Here is a 16,169-nt window from a genome sequence, read left to right as displayed (position 1 = left end):
TAATTTCCAAATGAACGTGGAGGATAGATTTATTCTAGTAACAAAAGCTAATATTTTATTGCATGTTAAAATTTAGCAATTTTTTCTGCTTTTTAGTGGGAAAATTAGAGATGTTAAGAGATGTGGAAGACAGGGAAAAACTGATGGGTGAAGGAAAAACAACAGAGTGGGAATGAAAAACAAACATTACTTAATTAGGATTTAAAATAGAAAAATAAAAAGGCTACATCTTATTGAAATTCAGAGGGCTGTATATACAAGCTGAGAAACCTGGCTGAAATGATGAATTCATATCATGCTACTAATTGCATTATAACTGTAAGGCTGTAACACACCTGGGGTTTATTTTTGTTTTGTTTTCTTTGCTTAGCAATGAAATTAAGTGGGTGTGATCACTTGTTGGACCTGGCTTCCCCTTTGTCTGTCTTACTTAGCATATAAAAATAATTTTCATCAAGACCCACAGCTTTGGGAAACTTGCATCATTTACCCATCTCCAGGATATGAATAAAACACTGAAAACAAGCTTTATGGAGATTAGGCATCCTTGTTTAATGCAACAGTCTGGTCGGAATGTCTTTGGATATAATTACAGGCTGTTAAGTCAGTTCAGGTCTTACAGTCCATAAAATATTAGTAAAAGCATTAAGAACATGGTCTTTTAGAAAAGATGCATGGCTTCTTCAAAGGGAACTCTTGTCTCAGTAGCCTGATCAAGCTCTTGGAGTCAGTGAGCGCATGGATAAATGATTTCCCTGGGGACATACCATGGAGTTCCAAAATTCCCTAAGTCTCACAACCAGAAGTTATTATGGGAGCTTTTGGAGGAAAAGATAATTTCTCGAATGAAACCTGGTAAAAGGACAGAAAACAGATGACTTTTCTTCATGGATGAATCCATAGTTTGTTCCCTCAGAATTGGTGCTAAACCCAGTTTTATTCAAGACCTTCATCAGTGCTGTGGTGCTGGGAGCTCCCTGTGCAATCACCAAGGCTGCAGTTGGCACTGAGTTCTCTCAGACAGCCACGTGCCATCCCAATGGCAAGAACTTCACAAGGACCTCAGAAAACAAACTGTGGGCTAAAAGGGGGGCAAAGAAGTACAGATCCAGATAAATATAACCAAATGCATCTGGAAATAAAATCACCTAGATGGCTCTACTGCATGGGGTTAAACACAGAGATGGCAGTGATGGCTCAGGGAAGAGTTTTTAGTTGCTGCTGAAATCATCAGCTCAGCATGCAGCAGCAGCCAAAAAAAGGCTGGCCGTGGTCAGGAAGGAAGAAGGAGGGAATTAAATAAAAGATGGGTTTAGGTCTTGATGCAGCATGTACTTCTGATCTCCACAACTCAAGAAGGATATTGTGCAGCTGGTGTGGAGGAGGACAACAAAATGGTCGAGGATTTGCAGCAGGTACTTTATCACAACACAGTAATAAGTTTGGGACTGTCCTGCTTGAACAGACAGCTGGGTTAGGGGAGATATGATCAAGGTTTATGAAGTTCAGAAAGTCAGCGGATGAGTTAGATGCAAAACTTCTCTCTGTCACACTCTGCAATGACTGGACTTGAGAGCATTTGAAGCTGATAGGAGATTGGTTTTAAACAGGTGAAAGGGTGTCTTCACAGAGGGCATCATGAGCTTTCACAACCTTTTGCCGTTTGAAGCAGTGGATTAGGTTTGGAAAAGAATTAGAGAAATTAATGGACAGCAGATCTGCACTAAGACCAGAGTGAAGTAGACATGAATATGTCCTGGAACATCTTTAGAACCATCTTTCTGTATGCTTAGGGAGTATGAGAAGAACAGACCACAAAATGTGGCCAAGCTCACACACTTTTCCCTAAATTGCACTGTCCTTTTGGTGGTGTTTGATATAATTAGCTTTACCCAGCTGGTACTTCTATTTTCTTAGAAATAAAAATTCCAACATATAATTGGGATGTAAAGAATTATTCAAAGTTGCTCTGCTATTCTTCTGGACTAATGGCCCTCAGTTGTAATGTCAGACTGGAAATTATTGTAGAAAAAAATATATGTCAACTTTATAATGCTTTGCATTATCAAGAAACCATACTTCCATGTTCTTTCTATCAACAAAACTCTTCCCAGATGTTTCTGTGAGACTTTTACTATCCAAGGCCACATTAAATTTCATTTGGAACATCAGTCCCTTCTGGTTTTGAATGATGCCCAGAATTAAAACCCAAGGAGATGCAAAGATTGAGCTTTTCCTTCAACCTTGAATTTCAAGGACAAGAGGTGTTCAGTTTTAAGGCTGTGATTCAGACTAGTTTCCAATGAACTACTTCCAGTCCTTTTTAAAAGTGCATCACACATATTTTAACACAAAATCTACTCTCCTTCAAAACAGCTTTTGCTCATTTATTTTTTCAATTATAAGAAAGAGCAACAATATGCTAGCAAATGCACTGCTTGAAACCACAACATCAGCTAAGGTTTTTGACACTATCCCAGCATTTCACAACAGAGGTTTTCTCTTGCTCCTGTTCAATCTTGCAGCAAAAGTCCTAAGGGCATCCACAAGTACAGAACAGGGTCTTGAACTGCTAGTAAAGTTAAGACAATGGGAAAAAAGACGTGAAGAAAGACACCAAGGTGTCTTTGAGAACATTTATTCAGCAGCTCATGGAGAAAGCTCAAATACAAAATCAGTATAGAAAAACCGTCATCAGGGATTAAATGTGTCAGAAAAGATGATTTCAAGGAGAGGATGAATTGTGGTGCATCTTGGAAGTTTAACCAAGGGTATCATGGAGAGAAGGAAGCCACTGGAAGAATGTGAAGAGAGGTTTGATGCAGTCAAGCCCACAAGCTAGGAGAAGGGACAGCCACTTTTCTAATAAAGACTGTTTTGTTAAGCGCGAGGGAAGGAACACTACAATATTCAAGATGGGGAATGAGAATTTCTGCTCTGAAGGAAAGGCTTTAAGAGCTTTTAAGCAGAAAATACTAATAACTTTTGTCAAGACAAAGCCCAGAGCTTCTTCAGCAGGAAGCTTGAATGAGAGATGTCCTGCAGACAGAGGAAGCAACAACAGGTCAGTGGTAATGATGGTTTCTTTAGTGGGGAAGGAAGGTGACCTAAGGAGGGCTGGAAGGAGAAATCAGGAGATTTCTGCAGTAATGCTGAACTTGGGCTAGTGCAGCACATCCCCAAAGAAGAATTAAGGACGCCAACTCAGATGTAGGCTAGCATATTTGAAGTATTTCCTGTTTAAATATGTTTGCTTTTGGCAAACGAAGCTATGTTAACATAATGATGGAGGCAATGTTTTGCACAAGCCCTTAAATTCCCATCTTCCTATCACTCACTTTTAACTCTTAGCTGACATGCTGTTTACAGCCCTGACTCTTCAGGATGTTCTCAAAGCTTCACGCCTCAAGGTGTTGGAGATGCAGCTCAGGAAAACAGGTGTTAATAGTTTCCAGACAATTTTAAAAATACCATGCAGTTCCTTAATGAAGCAAATGTTTAATGTACACAGAAAATATTGTAAACAGCAACATTAAATTGTGTTTTGAATATACTCAAGAAATTTTAAACAAAATTTACTACAGCATTTGTTTGTATTCCTTATGCAGTCCACCCCTCTCTGTTGCTGTTTTATAACCAAACAAAAGGTTTTGAGCACTTTTCATTGCATACAAAGGCATCTTCTCATCATGTTCCCAAGGCAGTTCTTGAAATTTCTAGCATAACCACAGTATGTGTGTGGAAATATCATCCATGCTTAGAGTCTGAGAAGACTGTCCCTGACACAGCATTTCCTCACTGCTAACTGGCTTTCTGAAGTCTGTCAGGAACTTTCTGGGGTGCCTGACAGTTCTCCCAGCAGTTTTTGTCTAAATTGAAACTGATAAAGTTCTGGGACTTGGCCCTGACAGGAGACATATCTCTTGGTTCTTAATCAGTCAGGCTCAGGGCAGCCCTTAACTTTCACTTTTACAAAGAATTTCTCATAGAACAACTATGGATGACCTGCCAGATGGCTTTCTCACGATGTAAAGTTTTTTAAATCTTCAGAAACAGTTACCAAACATCTGAGGATATTTAGTAAGTGCCATATTCTAGGTCTACACATTTCTGTGTAATCTACCCGAGTGGCTCTATCCCAGAGTTTTCAAATATTTGGAGATCAAATTTGATTCCATATACTGTTCACTGGCTTGTTTCCATTTTCTTGAGGCAGAAAAAGCGTGACAATGCAGGATATGTGACTTTTCCTCCAGTTTTTCAAAATTTGGCATGTTCAAAATTTGCCCTACTCTGGCAGATGCAGGCCTGTGGGCCTTCCACCATCATATGAATGTTCACAGATCTGAAATCTCATTTTAGTGTAGAAAGGATGATTTTCTTTTGCATTTGCAGTGGAATATATTCACCCCTGAGTGAGAAATAAAGTGTTATCTTCCTTTTCTGCAGTTTCTTGTCTCTTGATCCAGGTAAGTGAAACTTGGGCTATCTCAGTGTGTGGAAAAATGAAAAAGTTGCATTGCATCCATGATCTTTTGGTATTGAATTTGCTTATTGAAATTAACAAAAAAGTCAGAATTAAGATTAAGGGGATTGTAGACATAAACAGCTTAGAAAAACCCATCTAAACTCACTCAATTGTATCATTGTATCAATACAGATTGTTTTAGTCTTTCCTACAAGTGCAAGGAGAAGGACATGTATTTGAAAATACAGCTTCTTCATGAGGAGCTACAATAGACCACTGCTGTAATCACTTTGATCATTATGTGTAGACAGCGTGTAAAGAGCAGTAGGACAAACTGAGGTGGAATCAGTACTTGGCATAGAATACTTTAAAATAACATAATGATAAAATGCAACCAAAGAAGAAAGGGGCTGGTATTCTTCAGGAATGGTATCTCTGATTAGCCATGTATAGTCCTGCCTCCCTCAGCCCTTGTCAGTTTTGGGGTCAAAGAAACACAGACCCTTCATCAGCACGGTTAAGACTCGCAACCTTCAAATGACAGGATAAATCTGTCATTTCTTCTGCCTCTGGGATTCTGCAGCAAGGATGCATGGTGCAAGATGTGTGCTGGAAAGAGGGAGTAGATTGTGGAGGGGACAGTGACATTTTCTCTGCTTCCCACCTGCCTGTGTTATTTCATTTTTTCATTTGCTCCTCCAGGTGAGGATGCAGCTGGCAGTGAACACTTAAGTGTTAAGTGGTAAAGACAAGTGCTGAAGGAGCTCTTGGGTGAAGTTTTGTGTCTACCAATGAAGCTAGCTGTGGTGGCTAAGGAAGACTTTCACCTTTCTATGAAAGCTTACTAAATTGTTCATTTAGTTCATCTCTTTGCCTCCCGTCACTGATGTGTTTATCATTCCTTTAGGCCTGGGTTTCCATCCTTTCTGACAAAGGCTTGTACTTCATTCATGTATGGTGACAGTTTTCAGACAACCTAATTTTGCTTATTTAAGATAATAGAGGGGGAATTTCACACCTTTTGTTACTTTTTCACTCCCTTCTCAAAAAAATTGGTGCGAGCTGGAGTGAGCTGGAGGATTTATAGGTCTTGGAAAAATGACTGGAGAAGAGTTGTTTGAGGAAATGCTCAGGATCAAGCATTGAAAGATAGAGGTTGTGCAGGACCGTAGGCAGGTATTTGGAAAATGTTGGTCAGAATTTCCAGGAAAGAAACTGAGGTACAAATTATGTTGCAATACGATACCATAAGATTGTCTGAATCTTGAATGTTGCCACAATCAAAGTTTAAAAAATTTGACTTAAAAGAGAGGCTAGGGACATTTTTTTCCTCCTTGCTTAATGATGTGTCAAAACTGGAAGCCTAAAAAAGGCTGTGAGCCCAAAAAGTGCTAGAACAGAGCAAACTGAGATTTTGTTGAATGATCTGAGAATTTGGGCATAAAAAGTGGACATTCAGCTGAAAGGACAAACAGCTGTTTATAAGCAGTCAGAAATCAAACTGACCCACACAGCTACCTACCTATTTAATTGGTCAGAGACACCTAGAGATGTCTGGGTGTTCATATCCCTATTAATTGGGAAGGCATGTGTGTCTGGCATGCAAACTTACCTTGACTCTCAGGTCCTGTGATTGCCAGTGGGAAAACAACATGTAAAAAGTCCTGGTCTTTTAGGAAAGCAGCCAACACAAGTGGCTACTAGAGTCATTAAAGACAGATTGTTTGAGATGTTTCTCTCTGCCAGGGGCTTGAAGGTGTATTTATCACAGACTGAGAAGAGCTGTGCACACACCCCCATCAGGTCAATAGAGTATGTGAGCATCATGTGCAACTTCTAGAAATTGGAACCAGAAATTTAATCCCAACTCTGGAAATGTTAAAAAGCCTCTCCCATACCAGTGATTTTCCCTGTAGCCTATTAGTCACAGTATAATTTTTTCCTGAGACATTTGGCATTTTCATGTTCTGTGCTGATTCCCTTTGGAACCTTGATCATACTTTGTCTCCCTTACGTAACTTCCACATTTTGCATGGCAAACTCTCTGACTCCTGCATCATGCAAACCCCATTCTGCACATGCACAAAGCTCATTTTGAAGGAGTTTGACAGAAATACACTGGAGGGCCTGGGCTGGTAAATGGATGCAAAAGCCCCACAGACCTGAGTGGTGCACAACCTCACTTTTCACCGTGACCTGCACTGTCCATCCATACTGTGGAACTTACCCTTGGCAAGGGCACATACACAAAGCCCTGTTTTAAAGTCTTAAAATCAGTGTTAGTAGTGTGTGGACCTCTGCCTGAATCTGCCAGGCATTGTTACTTTAGTTCATAGCAAGGCAGTTTTGCACTTGACAACTGTCCTCTTCGCTGCATTGCTCAGCTTTATTCTTTATTCAGTATTTTAAAAGATGGACTTTGTAACTACACTGGTGACACCCTGGTGCTTTTTGCTTTGGAAGAGGAAGAAGTTCAGCTATTAGATGCATCATGCAATCTGGGTGACTTCTGAAAATTACTTTAATCGGGCTCTAGCAACTATCATCCCATGTGATTAATGGCAAATTTTGTATAATGAGATTTTAAGAAAGCATATGTTGCTAATTGCTTGTTCTGACCAGGAATGACAGCTTTAGTCAGTTATGCAAGATCCTGAATGATGCCAGGTGGAGCTGTAGTTAACAGGAAGCATGAACATTACATTGCCTTCACTATAGGCCGCTGTAAGTACATGTGAGTTGAATTTACAAAATGTGACCAGTTTTTGGTTTCCCAGACTGAAATATCTTTATCTTATCTGGGGTCTAAGGAAGAATCTGGCTGCTGGATTGAGAAATCTGTCTGCAGGTGAAGAAAAGTGATGAAGCTGTTTTCCTGTGTGGAAAAAAATAACATTTTTTTTATATAACACTACAATAGCTTGTGATATTCTGTGTTATTTAGATATACCAGAGAGATCAAAGCATTGCAGTATATTTTATCAACTTGCCTGTATTCTGAATTTATGAAATTGTATTTTCTCTTGTTCTTATTCAATTTATGATTTATTTTTCTCCTGGTATAAATCAGTTTCTGTTCTATGGATTCATGGCAGGTATTCCATCTTGTTTTTCAATATGCTATGTCTAGAACAAATATCTAGTCAGTCATGGGCATATAAAGTATTAATCATAAATGTTTGAAGGTATGTTGCTATAGCAATTCCTTTAGTGCAAGAAAAAATCAGCATAAAGCAGACCAGGGATATGAGAACACTAGGAATTACAAAGCTATAACAGCACTAATAACACATTATTGCATTGTAATGATATTATTTTCTAACTATTCCAGTCCCCAGCTGCCTCATTTTTAAGATAGAATTCTCAAGCAGGGATTTCATAAATGGCCTGACATGAAAGACACAATATGAAGAAGACATTAAGCTATCTGAAGAAAATACTTTTCAAAAGGGAAAGTGGGTAAACAAGCAAAATATCTTCTGTCCCTGACATACCAGATCCCTTGTCTTCCCTATTCCAGTGTGATCCACCCTGAGGTGCCGAACATGACAGGGCTGAATGGAAGAGATTAGCAAGACCCAGCTTAAAAAGAAATGCTGTGAGTTGAGCATGTAAAGCTGCAGAGCAGGAAAGCTGGGAGAGCTAGCAGAAGGAGATATGGAAATGTAATTTCATCTTGTATTACAAATCTAACTGGAAAATTTTAAAACCAAAGCAGAAAAGACATTGTCTCTGGGAGGATTATAATTATCTGGGGGAGAAAGGAGGCAGTAAGTAGTGGTGCAGCTCACGTCTGTAAAAAGAATGCAAGGGTAAATTGAACTGATTGGGAGTGTGGACTGAACCACAGCGTGAAAGAGGACTAGTCAGACACAGATACTCTGAGCCTGTATTAAGGCTGCTAATCCTCTGGGTGTATTAGCATCGCCTTCCCTGGGGGGAAGGTAGGGTCAGCTTCAAGTAATCCCACTCTTGGTATTTAACTCTTTGAGTCTGATGCTTTCCTAATGTAAATGTTTGCATTATGCTGCCAAATATGCTGAATCGCCTAAAGAGCTCGCTCTGCTATGCTCTGTGTCCTAAATATTGAATTCTTGAGGTTCAACTATTGTAATATCACTCTTTCAACACATTCATTAAAGAAAAGAAAACAAGAATCCCACAAACAAATGAGCATTGCAGTAGACCTTTGGATTTGTTGCATTGATTTAGTGTCTGAATGAACAAGAAAGAACATTTATATTCGAGTGGATGGGATCAAATAGTAAAGATCAGAGGGAGCTAGCTGTGTATCATCCACATCCTTTCTTTTTAATTAAAGACAAATATAGGCCTTCAAGAAAAAGAAGCAGCAGTTCAAAGAGGTATTAAGTTTAATAGCATGCAACCTTTACAGAGATGGATCATTTTCTCACTGTTTTGTTTTACAGAGAAGTGACAGTGAGAAGCAAGAAAGGAAAACTGGGAAAATTTAACCTGTCACAGGAAAAAAAATGGAAAAAAGAAAAAGATTGCTTTTCTTGAACATGCTTTCCAAGGAAGACAAAATTTTCAAAGGGGGAGGGAAGGAAGTAAATAGATTTTAAAAAAATAATAGATTTAAAGATACACTTCCAATTTTGGTCTCCTTGAGAAATGTGTGAAAAAAAGTTACACAAACTGCTTAATTTAAATTGTAATGGAAAGAACTACATTAGGAAAATAAAAATACCTAGGTATTTGGAAATGAGCAAGTGTGCTTTCCCACTGAACTCTTTTGGTAAGCTGCGACTTGCTCCCAGATTTCATTTTCCAGATATTTAAGAGCCAAAATTGAAATACCTGAAAAACTCATTAGAGGCATCAACAGCATTTAGTGTTTGTATAGCAGACTAGGCAGCACTGCAGAGCAAAACTTTTCACCTCTGTATAGTGCCAAGCTTGTGGTGAGAAACTGTGATACCACAAACGCATGGTTTTTCTGTAAGGGAAAATCTCTCAGCATGCAGAAGGTATCATTTGCCCTAAAGAGGTCATGTAAGTGCCAAGGAAAATTATTAATAAAGTGGTTGACATTAAGAACTGGAATTTTGCAAGCAGTCCTGGCTAGTGAAATATCTGTGGTGAGGGTCTGTAAAATCCGAGAGGTGAGCGTGCACAGCATATATGCATTTGTGTAAGAACAATATGGGTGGCTGCATTAGGACATTAGGACTCTCATTATTTCTGTGTGCACATGAATTTTATATATATATATAATTGTTGTTCATGCATATATCAATAGTGACAGCTGGGTGTATAAGAACCACCTATACATGTGTATACATTAAATATCATTTGAGATTTTTTAATGATACATTCCTCACTACATTTTCCCAAACTTTGGAAAAAATTAGCATTTTCCAAATTTAGGAATAATAGGCCCTTATACTAATCTTGCATAGAAAGCAGAACCTTTACAAGGGGCTATTCCCACCTCTCTCCTAACGTCAGCTCCAAATGCCTTAAGAATACATCTTTTCCATTTTTATTACACAGCTAATTCCATTCATCAGGAAACTGACTTTTATTGATGTCCTGAATGCTCCTTTAAATCAGGCTTCCACTACTGGGTCTAATCTAATACTGTATCATTTTGAAGTAATACACAGACACTACCAGAGCACCGAATGAGAGTGCAAAACACTGAGGAAGGCGTCGAGCCAGAGCCTGCACCTACTGCATGTTGCTGCTCTCTTTGGTTTATGTTTTCCAAGGAGCTACACTGTACCATGATGGATCAGCTGTCTATTCACATTGCACCTTCAGAGGCTACATCCTGTAGGAGCCCTGAAACTAACTGAGAGAAAATTCTGGTCCCACTGAAATCTCGAGGAATTTTGCTGCTGACTTCACTAAAGCTGTGATTTTGCCTTACATATTTATTTGTTCAAGGAAGAATGGAGCCCTTTAACCACAATATATCTGTTCTGCCCCTCTGCCACTGCTGTGGGTGACCTCAAACACTCCTCCTCAGTGTCAGGCAGTGCAGTTGCTGTTTATTTGCTTCTATTCCTAGCTCAGCTGAGCGTGCTAAGTGAGAGATGCGCCAGCCTGCCTCGTTGCAAATGGCCTTTTAATGAACTAGTCAAGGATTTAAATTATCCAAGAACCTGGGAAAAAGCATTTTTAATTTAAGACCCTTTTAGGCAATTAAAAGCTGTCATGTTGCCATTGAAAACAGGCCAGGGAAAAAATGATTCCACCTCTTGAGATTCACCACTTACAGGGAGAATAATGGCATTTCAGGCACCCCAGGTACCGCAGCCTTCAGAGGGTGCTCATATATCAGCTTCACGAATTGATTCTGTGCAGCGTCTCGAGTTGATCCTCCAGGCGTGAGAGTGTTTGGTCACTGAACAAACTGGATTACTCTACGTTGGGCCACTGCCATTTCAAAACATGAGGGAGGAGGAGGGGAGAGAGAGAGAGAGAGAGAGAGGAAGATTTCCACGGCTAAGATGTTTGTTTCACTAGATTAAGCAGTTTTATTTTTGCTTTTGGATGTGTTTAGTTGTTTGTTTTAAATGTGTGATGTGATCAACTTCTATTTGAAAGCAATATGATTTGAATATCTTAATACTTGAGATATTCCATGTTTGCAAACTAGTAAATAATCTGCCATTCAGAATTTGTTAAATAGCCTATCAAGAATGGACTTTGAAAAAAAAAAACTGCAGGGTTGCAATGCTCCGCAGTAATGGAAAATTTCCTTGTCCTGTCCGCTTGCCTCTTGTGTGGCACTGAAAGGCTAAAACATTAAATAACTACATACATCATACAGAAAAACTCCACAGTGAGGCCCTGCAAAACTAATTTTCCAAATAATTCCCTTACTAGTTAAAGAAGTCATAAAGTCAGCCCTCAGCCATAAAACATATCACTCACATTTCAATTCTCAGGTGCCACGCCAGGGTCGCGACTGCTTTGTGTGACCCATTCCCATGCAGGCCCAGGGAAGCCAGGCTGCCCTTGCCTCCCAGTGCTTACATCTCAGCATCCTCGTGTTGGAGATGTCTATCCAGTGTGGTTTTCAGCTCAGCTTTGTCTGTTACTGGTGGCCTTCATTTTTATAAGCTTAACCAAGGTATACATTTCTTCTCTTCCCTATTTCCATGTGGGAGAATCAATCCTCCTCTTTCCTGAGCCCCTCTGTGTTATGCATGATCTGGCTGCACAGGTTGCAGGCAGAAAGTCTGTCATGAAAGTTTGCAGGCAGCTAAAGAGCAAAGCACTGGAAATGACCACTGGTTTCCTGAAGTGCTGGGCCAGAGTAGCTGCAGATGCTGGCACTGGCTACATGAGTGCTGGTGAGGCTGTTTAGTAAAAGCTCACAAACGCTCAGAAGGGAGACCTGTTCTTCATCAAATCCACTGCTGCTGAGGCAGAGACCTTCTTGCAGTTGCATTTGCCTTATCCCTTCAAACTAACTCCACATGTGTATTTAAGATTAGTTAATGGAAAAATGTGAAGTGCTGTGTTTTAGCTAAAGCTTCCCTTTAGGGAAGTGGAACAGCTCTGTTTTGTGGGGATCTGGAGGAGAAGCGCCTGGCTGTCCGGTGCTGTGAATCTCCTGAACTGCATCTTCCACCACAGCCCTCTAACACCGCAGAGGGAAGCAGGTTTTTTGTGCTTTTCTAGTTTTAAAGCACAATTAATGAGAAAACTTCGATATGCACAGAGAAAAGGACACCCATGAAAACAGAATTCTTAAGTTTATAATTTTTCAGAAACTGGAGTTATTTGTAGCACACCCACAGACAGATGGATGTGAAGCTGGCTTGTGATGTGGCTAGAAAGCCAGTGGGATTGGGGCACGCATGCTGCTGGTAGCTTGAAGTGACTCACAGTGGCTGTTCAAATGGAGAACTTTTGCCTCCAGGTGGTTAGACAAATACTTGCTCTTAACTGCCTTTACTTCTTATTCTCTGTTTTTCAATGCAACTCTGTAAAATGTGTCTTTTCCACAGCACTCATCTCTTATGCATTATAGTCCTGCTGTGTACTGAATGAACTTTGAGAGCTGGAAAGAGTAGTCCCACATGAAATAGTGAAAAGGATAAAAATCATTAGTTGGCTTTTTTAATGCTGTCTTGTGCTTTGGCCAAAGAGTGTAAATTCACCTCACTATTTCTGAAGAATTTCCTACAGAATGTTAGAAAATTACTTTTAAAATAAAGCAATTATTAAAGGCACTTTAAATGTTATCTCTGAGCCTTAAACTTTGAAGAATACCAATAGCACAGAATCAAACCAAAATAGTGAGATGTGAAGAATAACAATTTCTAAATTACATAATTCTATTTCTTAAATTTTCTGTGTCTAATGAGCCTACTATTCCTTTCTGTAGGAAGGCATATATTTGATATTCCTCCCACAAACTAAAGCAGCTATAAATCTAAAAAGCCTAAAGCTGTATTTCACCTTGGTACTATGTAACTTTTGCTATATAGAAATGGAGGATCTGAAAATTGTCAAAACAGCTATATATTGCCTTCAAATTTTTTTACTCAGGTCACAAAAGCAAAACACTGGCCTTCAATGCCACTTTGACCAGGGGTCTCTATTCCCAAACTCCATTTCTCCACTTTCCAAACATGTGCATATTTTCTGCCCTGAATTCCAGCATGCATGATTACATGAACAATATTTCATCAAGGTTCTGCTTCCATCATTCTGTTCATGAATATCCACATCCTAAGAAGAGTTTGAAAGCAAAATAACTAAAATAGAGCAATGGATCTAAAACACCGATTGCAGGTTTTTAGCATGATATCAGCAATAAACTGGCTTTTACTGGAAGATTACTCAGAATTTCTGTTGTCACTGCCATTTTCACTGGCATGTAATGTTTCTAGACAAGTCTCACTTCTCTGAAACCTACTTATTCCAAATAGCAATGATAAGGTTTTATGAGTCTGAAAACAAGTCTGTTTGAACTGAGTTAAATGTGCAGTGGTGCCAGTACTCAGTCTTTGTTAGCTCATGGGGAACAATGAACTTATCTTATGTAACTTCAAAATTAAATAATTAAAAACAATCCTTCTCCCTCCCTCCCTGTGTGTAGTTCCCCCCCTCCTTTCTTTACGGTTAATAATTATAATAACACACTCAGATGCAGGCAGGGTTATTATCTGATAATGCCTGAAATGTGAAATGGGCCTATTAGCCACCCGAGGCGAAACATAATTGCCCAGTTTCTGTGCACTATCAGATGGCAGATGATGTTGCTGAATGTTATTACTTAAGTATTTCAATTTTTCATATGGTGGAGAAATTAAATTTCAACTGTGTTCTGCAGCAAAACACTCAGCTTTGAAGGGTGTTACTGTTTCCGAAAGGTTGTGATGCTGGTACTGTTACCCCTACTAGCTTTAGTAAAATTGGTGCTTTGACAGTGCAATTGAAGCTGAAGAGCATTGCTGTTGGGAACATTAATGTGGTTTATACTATGGTGAGAATTTGCTCTTCAAAATAACAATAATCCCGCGTCAGCTTTCCTAAGTAAGCAAGGCCTGAGCCCATTTCATTGCTGGTAAGTCACATATCTCCAGCTCATAGGCATATTCCATTGGAATTCCACCTGGGCTGGTGTTCCCAAGACTGAGTTCTTCTTCACACTACAAGTTTGAAATACCCAAATTTAATTATTAGCTGCTTTTTTGGTTGTTTGTTTGGGGTTCTTTTTTCTGAATAGTTTGTTTAGATCTGCTTTATAACTCTGGGGACTCCAGAAGTAGAGAAGCCAGCTCATAGCTCCTTCAGCTGGGAGGTGTTGAGGGGCCATGGGCCAGTAAGACTGATGTTGCTAATAAGGCCTGGTGGTGTGACTCAGAATTAAAGGTTACTTGCCCCAAAGAAATAAAGGGGTGCAGCTTGAGTAATTTCATGTTACACTGAAACCTTTGGGAGTCCCTCCCAGTGGAGCAAGTCTAATAACACTGCCTGGGTAGGATGGACTTTGGGGCTTGATATATCAGCCTCACCTATAAGAGCAAGAAGAAACTGTGCTTTATTAGAATGAGAATGTACTGGTATTTAGCATCTTTGTGCTACTGCCTAAGGCAGGCCTGAAACAGTACTTATTCCAATCTGTTGTAAGAATTATGTGCTTTCAAAGAATTTCAGAGGGTTAAGCTCTTTAGAGAGCTGACTTTTTAAGAATTTTCTGGCTTTTAGCTCAGGTTAGGGTCAGTTTGTCTATATAAAACTTCCAGATGCTGTGATTCCCCCTATGTCTTGGTGACACAATTCTCATTCACAGGTAAAGAGGTAAGTTGTGAGTGGGGTCTAGTTTCCTGAAAAATTACCTCTGACTTCAATTCCTCTGCTTTTATTTTCCCTTGAAGGAAAAAAAAATAAGCTTACAACCCAATGAAAAAATCTATTTTAAATTATTTTTTGTTTGAGATATTCATATTGTGTTGCTCGATTTTCATATTAACAGCTAACTGAGAAAAATACTTTATCATTGAATATGAAAATATATAAATTTCTTCCCTTCCCAGATGCTTTTGGAGCATCCTGGCATTGTTTTTTTTTTTTAATGACAAGAGCAATTAGTGCAACCACGATTAGGAAATCCTCATAAGAGGAGGAATTCAAAAGCAGCATCTAGAGCAATAAAAATGAACTTCGGAGTGGGGAGGACCAACTATCTTCCCACCTTTTCCCTGTGGCAATAGCTGATGCATGGAGCCTTTGACTGACACAGAGCAGCAAAGGGAGGAAGCAGCAGAGGGTTATGTCACTGGCCCAATGTGTTGGAAGGTATGCCTTGTGCTGTTGGATTGTGTGTAAGTCTTAATGCAATAAGACTGTTACCAAAACTCTGTTTTTCCTAGGAATTCCTCAATTGGCATCATTCAGCTACAAGAAAAGAATGTATTTGCTTTCTAGAAATGGTGCCACCATATTTCTGCCTTGTGAAACCATTTTCATAAACTCTTTTAAAATATGGAAGACCTACATTTGTTAGGATTGGATTAGGACATAAAGGAGAACAGAACTATACTACATTTTGCTGCTTGTTAGTGGGTTTGAATTGAAACACCTTTGAATTACTCAGGATAAGATACATTTTGGACCTGAGCCAAATTTCCACTTTAAAGAAAAATGCAATGTCTCCAGCAGGTCACACGTATGTACAGTCTTTTCTGTTTCTTTTTGATTCTTCATTCCATACTTAGGATGTGCTTTAATGGCCTGAGCAGGTAAAGCGCACTCTTGTGTATATACACACACCCTGGACACTGGGAAAATAAGTACATCAGTCTCAAATATCTGTAAATGCAAGGATGTCATCCCCAGATACAGGATATGTGGGAGAGAAGGAGCTTTATTTGCCCTTCAGCTCATTAGTATAACGCTGGGAAAAAAAAAAAATCCAGCTCTGAGGCCCAAATTGTCTTCTCAGATCATCAATAGAGATGTGAAGAACTTTGCTGGAAAACAATTCTTTCAGAAGAAGAGTATGACATGTCTGCTAAATTCATAGCTCCTGCTGGCCTCTTTCCCCTGGATCTTGTTTCTGGTCTGTGCAAAATGGACATGACCAGTACTGATGAGGCTTGCTTTGGCTCAGCCTGTCCCAAAAGCAGAGCTTTCAAAAGGGAAGAGCACACCAGCTTTGAAGATCTGAACAGACAAACAGTCAGTAACTCAAATTCCTTTTTAATATTCA

This window comes from Fringilla coelebs (assembly GCF_963513975.1).
Source record: "Fringilla coelebs genome assembly, chromosome: 1".
NCBI lineage: Eukaryota > Metazoa > Chordata > Aves > Passeriformes > Fringillidae > Fringilla > Fringilla coelebs.
This window is presented reverse-complemented; position numbering follows the sequence as displayed.